This window comes from Oreochromis aureus, linkage group 13, assembly GCF_013358895.1.
Source record: "Oreochromis aureus strain Israel breed Guangdong linkage group 13, ZZ_aureus, whole genome shotgun sequence".
Lineage (NCBI taxonomy): Eukaryota > Metazoa > Chordata > Actinopteri > Cichliformes > Cichlidae > Oreochromis > Oreochromis aureus.
In genome coordinates this window covers 8,465,862-8,472,940 of record NC_052954.1, presented here as the reverse complement: position 1 = coordinate 8,472,940, position 7,079 = coordinate 8,465,862, and positions in this window count along the sequence as shown.

The window sequence follows — 7,079 nt, the reverse complement described above, 5'->3', positions numbered from 1 at the left end:
GGCACAGAGCAGTTAGCAGGTACTTGTGCCTGAGCTGTTCTATTTTAGAATTGATTTCTGTTTTACTGTCTCATTTAATCACTGTGTGAATAATTATATTTATATTCTACCTGCTCACTGTCAAACCCTTATATTCTTGTATAATTTCCTTATTGTTATAATTCAGCTTAATTGTCAGGCATTTGGTCGTATATAGTCAGTAATATTTAAAGTGCAGTTTTCACTGATTGATTGCGCTGCAAGAATTATTGATTCTGGTTTTGCATTTTTAATCATTTCAGGTAAACTGCATCTACTGAGGTATTTACTGAGAAGCTGATTTATGATTTACTTTTTTTTATAATGCTTTACCTGAGTTTTGGTACTGACTGAGTTGAGATGCAGCTGAAGTTGATTTCTACAATAGATTTCAATGATTTCAATGCATTACAGTAAAAGCACACAAAAAAACATGTATATACTTTACTCTAAAAAACTAAGCAGGCTACATCCTTACTGCTTCCATATGAACTAAGAGGGTAAGTAGCAGTAATCAGATAAATGCACTTGAATTAAGTGATCATCAGCTGCCCCTGTAAAAGCAGCGTTTTGCTGAAGCATCCAGGTGTATGTTAACACAATGCCACAATCTTGGCATGCTCAGGAATTCTTAAGAAATGTTTATAGATATATTTTTAAAAAGGTAAAAACATCCACATCTCAGCTACATCTCAGATGCTACAGGCCTTAAGTAAGTAAATGTTATGCTTGGAAGGATTACCAGGAGAAAACCTCTTCTTTCTGAAAAGCAGGGGTCCCCATGGGGTGATTTGGGTGCCTTGCAGTCACTGAGTTGACCGTGAACCAAAGACCAATTTGAGGCCAACTGTTCAAAAGATTCAGCTTGGCCCACATTGGGTGATGCAACAAGGACAATGATCCCAAGCATAACATCAAATCTTCAACAGAATGGCTGAAAAAGAGAACAATCAAGGTCCTGCAATGATCCAGTCAAAGCCCAGATGTCAACTAATTTTCCAAAACCTCCATGAACTAAATCAATGTTGTAAATAACGATGTAGGCGACGGTTAAAGTCATAAAGAACTTCAAGTTATTACTGCTAAAGGTTGTTCTACAAGCTGCTGAATCATAAGGTGTGTGTTTTTTTATGAGACTGCAGAGAGTCCTGTGAAAACTTTATTTTACACACGGTTGTATCATCAGATACTTTAATGAGTGTGGAGTGGTGATCATTTAAAAATTCCACTGGTGTGTGGTAGCCTATATTCTTGTACAGTACAGTGAGAATGATGGGGCAACCTTAGACAGCATATTATAGACATCATGATAATAATAACCCATACGTCTTAATAATTAGCTCATCCAGACCTCGTCACTGTGCAGTAATAAGCAGGTTCAGACTGGATTTTTACTGTATGCCAGTGGTGAGTTACAATTGTGGTCAGTGGAACTTTGCATAATTTTGTTCCAGTTATGGGCATTTAAAAATATAATAATATGGGTGACAAAGGGTTACTGTTCCCCTTGAACATGTCTCAGTGAAGTGTTGGCCAGTCTTCAAGTCACTGTAATTCTCTTAAAGAGATGAAAGACCATTTTTCTAAAATATATTCCCAAGACATTTTCTATTATGTCTCTGAATATTCAATCATTTGTTGTTTTGAAAATGTTGATGGAGAGAGAACGGTTTAACACGTTGATCTATAGCCAGCACACACAACAGGATACAAATGTTTCATCACAGGATAAAAGTGATCACTCAAAACAATTGTGTGATGATTTGCAGTGACCTTTCCCTCTAAGGGAAACAGTCGTAAACTATGTCAGCAAAAACCATAATGGGTTCAGATTCCTTCACTATAGACGTCAAAGGTTCAAACTTATCTTTTATGTTTTTACCTAACTGTAAGTGGACTGAATGATCCTCCAAAGACCTTAATGCATTATGTAACTCTAAATAAACTGTATATATTATCATAGAAAGCCCAGGTACAAATCAGTATGCGATACTATTAAAATTAGTCGTGCAGTATACAGTGGCTATAATACATGAGTGTCAGGGAATTTAATTAAATCATTTGAAAAAAGAAAAATAGATAACAGAACCGTGCAAAGGACTGTGCACAGTTTAGCATATGAATTAGCAGCAAAGTGCCTTCGTGGTTTTCAGGGATATCTCATGAAAAATGCAGATTTATGCACATTTTATGCATGAAAACGCAGCAAACAGCATCAAATTGCATGCATATCAATAAAATGAAAAATTTTGAGCTGCAGGTTAGCAAAAAAAATAAAATCAAAAAGACAACATGAGCGTAATTGCGACTGCATAGCAATCAGCAATCACACCAATGAGGATGCTTATTATGGTGATCAGTTCATTAACTGGATGCAAGCTTATTCATTTCATAAACATAGCCAGAAATTCTTATAAAGGGTAAATACTGCAGCAGCAGCAGGAGCAGCATTTTGACAGTTCTTTTCTTTCTATGAAGGATTCATTTCAGTTTTATACATCAGAAAATATAAACGAGCAATGTCAAACCAATCAATTTTGTCAATTCATTAAGATTCTTATTAACGCTGCAGTCATATTTTCAGCTTCATAATTTGCTTAAACCATTCCGTCACACAAGCTGAACCCCATTTTAATGAGCATCATGTCTTCTCCTGTCACTGTAACCTGCAGCTCCCTGAAGACACAAACACTAAACCTGAACAACAGCAAAACAACAAAGTTCCACACATGTAATTGGCTTAAAATATTAGAGGGGAGCGGGTCAGTACATTTTTATAATAGCGATTTCTCAGTGCACCAACATGCGAGTCAATCTTTTTTATGGTTTGCTGCACAGTGCAGCTCTTCTTGCACTGCAGTGGATGTGTGTGATGGTTAATCGTGGTTCTATACCACCATCTCGTGGCGACATTGAGCACCACGCCCTGGTGGCAGGAGAACGGAACACGCCATGGTTTGAGGAGGTTAAAGAGTGTGACTGTTTACAGAATTAGTTAATGACGGACATGTCACACCTTTCTCGCTCTAAAGCTAAAATCAGCCACGTGGATCTTTGAAGGGTTTTGGATGCAGAGACACAAAGCGGCCAGTGAGGCTGGCCTTAAAGACAAAGCAGGAATTCTTGTTACATCAAAAATGTTCAGATCAATTCGCTGCATACTTCTAAAATGCATGCTCAATTCTCTGTGAGTAAACCCAAACGGCTTTAGACATTTATCAGCTCGGCTAGATTGCAATTACTCGCAGCCTCTATCTCCTGCTACCCTCCATCTGATTGGACCACTATTGATATTCCACAGACTGTGAGGAAAAACAATTGCACAGATTATTTTATATTCCCGTGGGACTTTTCTGTCGAGACAAATGCTGTATTGCTCTCACTCAGGCTGCTACACCCTCGAATCTACCACCTTGAGATGTGTTTTGATGTTGTGATAACCTTCCACTTCTCAGCTGCATTCAGTCCAGATTCAGGCTCAAGGTCCTGTGGGGAGGGTAACAGGCTTCACACTATGACTCATCTTATCAGTTTTTACACTGATGTAAGCGATATTTCCAAGAGGCATACAGCCACCCTAAAAATGATTCACTGACTGTAAGGAAAGATGTTATTTTTACAGAGATTGTTGTCCCTTTTTTTTTTTTTTGGTAGGCTTACAGATTTCACAATGGGTGAAAAAATGGCAAATGAGCAAATCAAATACGTCATAAGTAAGTTTTATTTATTTATTTTTTATGATTGCATAGGCTCAGATTTTTCTTATCCAGAAAAACTTGAAATTCTGGCGTAGAAACACGAACTCAAATGTGTAACCTTCAGGAACCTTTTGCATAGTTGTGCCATGCGTTTATGAAGTGCTGTTTGGTCTCTCCAGTGTAGAGGTCTGAGGCATACCTAGCTACACTGCACAGCATACACTACGTTGTTAAGTTTTTGTTTGGGAGTTTTGTTCTTAACCAAAGCAAAGTAAACGAGTCCTAAGAGACTTCAAATTGATCGCCAAAGTGATTCTAGCGTAGAAACATGTAGAAAAGGAGGCTTCAAGCCTCGCTGTCCTTGTTCCCCGTTTAAAATCTCGGTCTGACTGCTGGGGTTGGGTCGGCATGCATTTAACTCTAACATCATTCTGGATTCTTCACTAGCTTTGCGTTAGTGCTGTCTGTCCAGATGGTTGCAAAGATCCGAAGTTGTGTTAGTAGTACAACAGTTCTTTTTTTCTATTTCTTCTTTCTTTTCTATCCACCTGGTGTGCAGTTTGCTGAGAAACTGGTTTAACACAAGTAACAACATAATTGTAACTGTAATGTAATTGCTTCATCCAGTGTATTAAAATGCAAAATACTGTAGAAAAGTGAAAAATATAATGTGATGACAAAAATACTTTACTTTGGAACCTGTTACACCCAACGCTGTTTTGAAATTGGATGTAACAGAGGGTGGATCACTTCACGTTAACATAACTTTGATAACTTGTTGATCACAAGGCCCCACTTTTGATTGCATTCTTATTCAGCTCTGATATGGATCTTAACTTATAAAATGAACTTAATTTTGCATTTTGTATGATGCATTAAAACAAACAACTGGAACTGAACTCTCATCAGAAAACCTTTAATTGAAACATTATTTTTCGTCGACCTCTATGCGCTTCTTTTTGCCTATAAAAGGAGCAATATAGAAAAACCCTTTGATGAGTAAGTGTTGTGAAATCCTTGTTTCTAGTATTTTTTTGTGTGCTCTGTTTTTTTTTTTTTTATGTTGCTGTCATCAACCTAACTGGTTGGTTAGGCTGCCCCACCCTGGTTCTGCTGGAGGATTCTTCCTGTTTAAAGGGAGTTTGTCCTTCCCACTGTCTCCAAGTGCTTGCTCAAAGGTGGTTGTTTGATTGTTGGGGTTTGATTGTTGTACTATTTTAGCTAGCTCACGCTCAAACAACATCTCAGTCTCTTGAGGATCAAACAGTGGATCATAAGAGCCAGTTACCGTTTCCACATTTTCGCTGTAACATGCTGTTTACCAGCTCTTTTGGATGCATTATGATGCTGCATGTAGTTATATGACTGCATGCTTCATGTTGTTAGTTGGTGCTAGCTGACTGAATGCTGCTTGGAGCACACTTGTTCTGACATCTTTCAGTGTTCCCAGTACATGCTAAAAGGTTGTGATAATGTTTTGCTGGATACGTCAAAGCCAAGACGTGACTTTTTTTTCTTGTAGATGTTCTAGAGAACTTCCTGCTGAAAATATGTAGTCTGTCACTGTGGCAACCCACGATATATAAATGGAGGAGGAGAACCTGCAGCTGCAGAAAAATGCCTAACAGAGTCAAGCTGGCAACCATGAGTCCCAAGTACTGAAGTGCAACCGCAAAGCCATGTCAGCTTTGATTGGATCAGGTTTTCATCTTCAGGGCCACAGATAGGTCAAATCCAATCAGTTTTATCTCTGCAAGCGATGCTATTCATGATGAATGCTACACGGGGACATGCAAGCTGCCTCAAGTCTGCATTGTCAGGGTTATTTAAGAAGACTGCATTATTTACATGGTGTAAACAATATCAAGGATATTATCAGCTTCATTTAGCAACCATGTGAGCACCACAGGGTTACGACACAAAATTTTGCTTAGAGGGTATCATCAAGGCATTCAAGCTCCCTCTCATCACTGAGCAGTTCATTCCCGATCAGAGAACATAAAACATCTGCCGTGGAGAGGCCCAAATCTGCACCTTTGATATGCGTCACATCATGATCTCTTTTAAAGGGATTTCTGGAGTCTGGGAGATTGATTCAGTAGAGGATCAGGATTTACAGTGTGAGGATTATGAACACTTATATTGGAGACATTAGAGCATTTTATAGCCTGTTTACACCTGCCAGCACAGAGATAAAAACTCGAGGTCAGACAATCAATCCTATCATTCATGCCCTGAGGAAAATAAAGTTAAATATTTAAAATATCCAACCAATTTTCATTCTAATATTACTGTAACAGTATATGAAAGACTTTTGCCTGGTTCAACCCTGTTTAGATCTCATTTATGTTTATTTTTTGTGAGTAGCTGTGTATATCTACATCAGCTGTAGTACTAACTTCTAATAGATTTGTTGTGGTACAAGCAGTGCAGCATAATGCATGCAGGAAATAGTCTTTATATTTACAAAGAACACAAACATATACACTCAGTCCTCCAAAGCTGGACTCTGCTGCAGAAATACTTTTTTTCTTCACCCTTTTAATAAAAAAATTATTTATTTAATAGTCTAAGGAGCTTGGAAAGAAAAGTGTCTGGACTTTTTTTAAAAGTTGGTTGAAGACTTATTTAATAGTTTACCCAAATTCTCTACTCCAGATGATGAAAATGTTTTAAAAATTCAGTTGTTTTCTAATTGGAAGCACCAAAGAGCAAAGTGGCTTGGTATGTCTTTAAAGAAAAGCAACCTACTGAATTCGCCCATTAAAGAAATGTGTGTTTGTGTGTGTGTGAGAGAGAGACGATCTCACTCTGTATTCTGCTGAGTCAGAGCTAAGGGAGCTGGAGGGCATTCCAAACATCTGCAACACAAACACATTTGCATGTCTGAAGGCTTGCTGGTCTCTGATTCTGCACTTGTAATTTTGATTCTGGAAAATGATGCGACTTTCAGACTGCTGTGTTGGTTTATGATGCCATAGTCATACATAATACTATAGTTACTATAGTTGTATAAAGACTGTCAACAATGAACACATTAAACCTCTTTTTTATTGCTATCATTCATATTCATACACTGACTAAACATGCATAGTGTTACAATTTATTTACAATAAGGAACTGATGTCTATATTAACATGGTACTATAGTGTATAAATAGATTGTACATGAAGATGTCCCAAGAACTGTGAGGCTGTTATAATAGCCAGTGTCTCCTGGAAGATTTAATTGACAGGTCCCACAAAAGGACAAAAAAAAGGGGGGTGGGGGGGCAGTCCAACTGTTGCTCCATGTCCATACGATCTTGTTTGCACCTTCACCGTCAACAATGCTGTCCATTTAGAGCAAACAAGCATTTACATT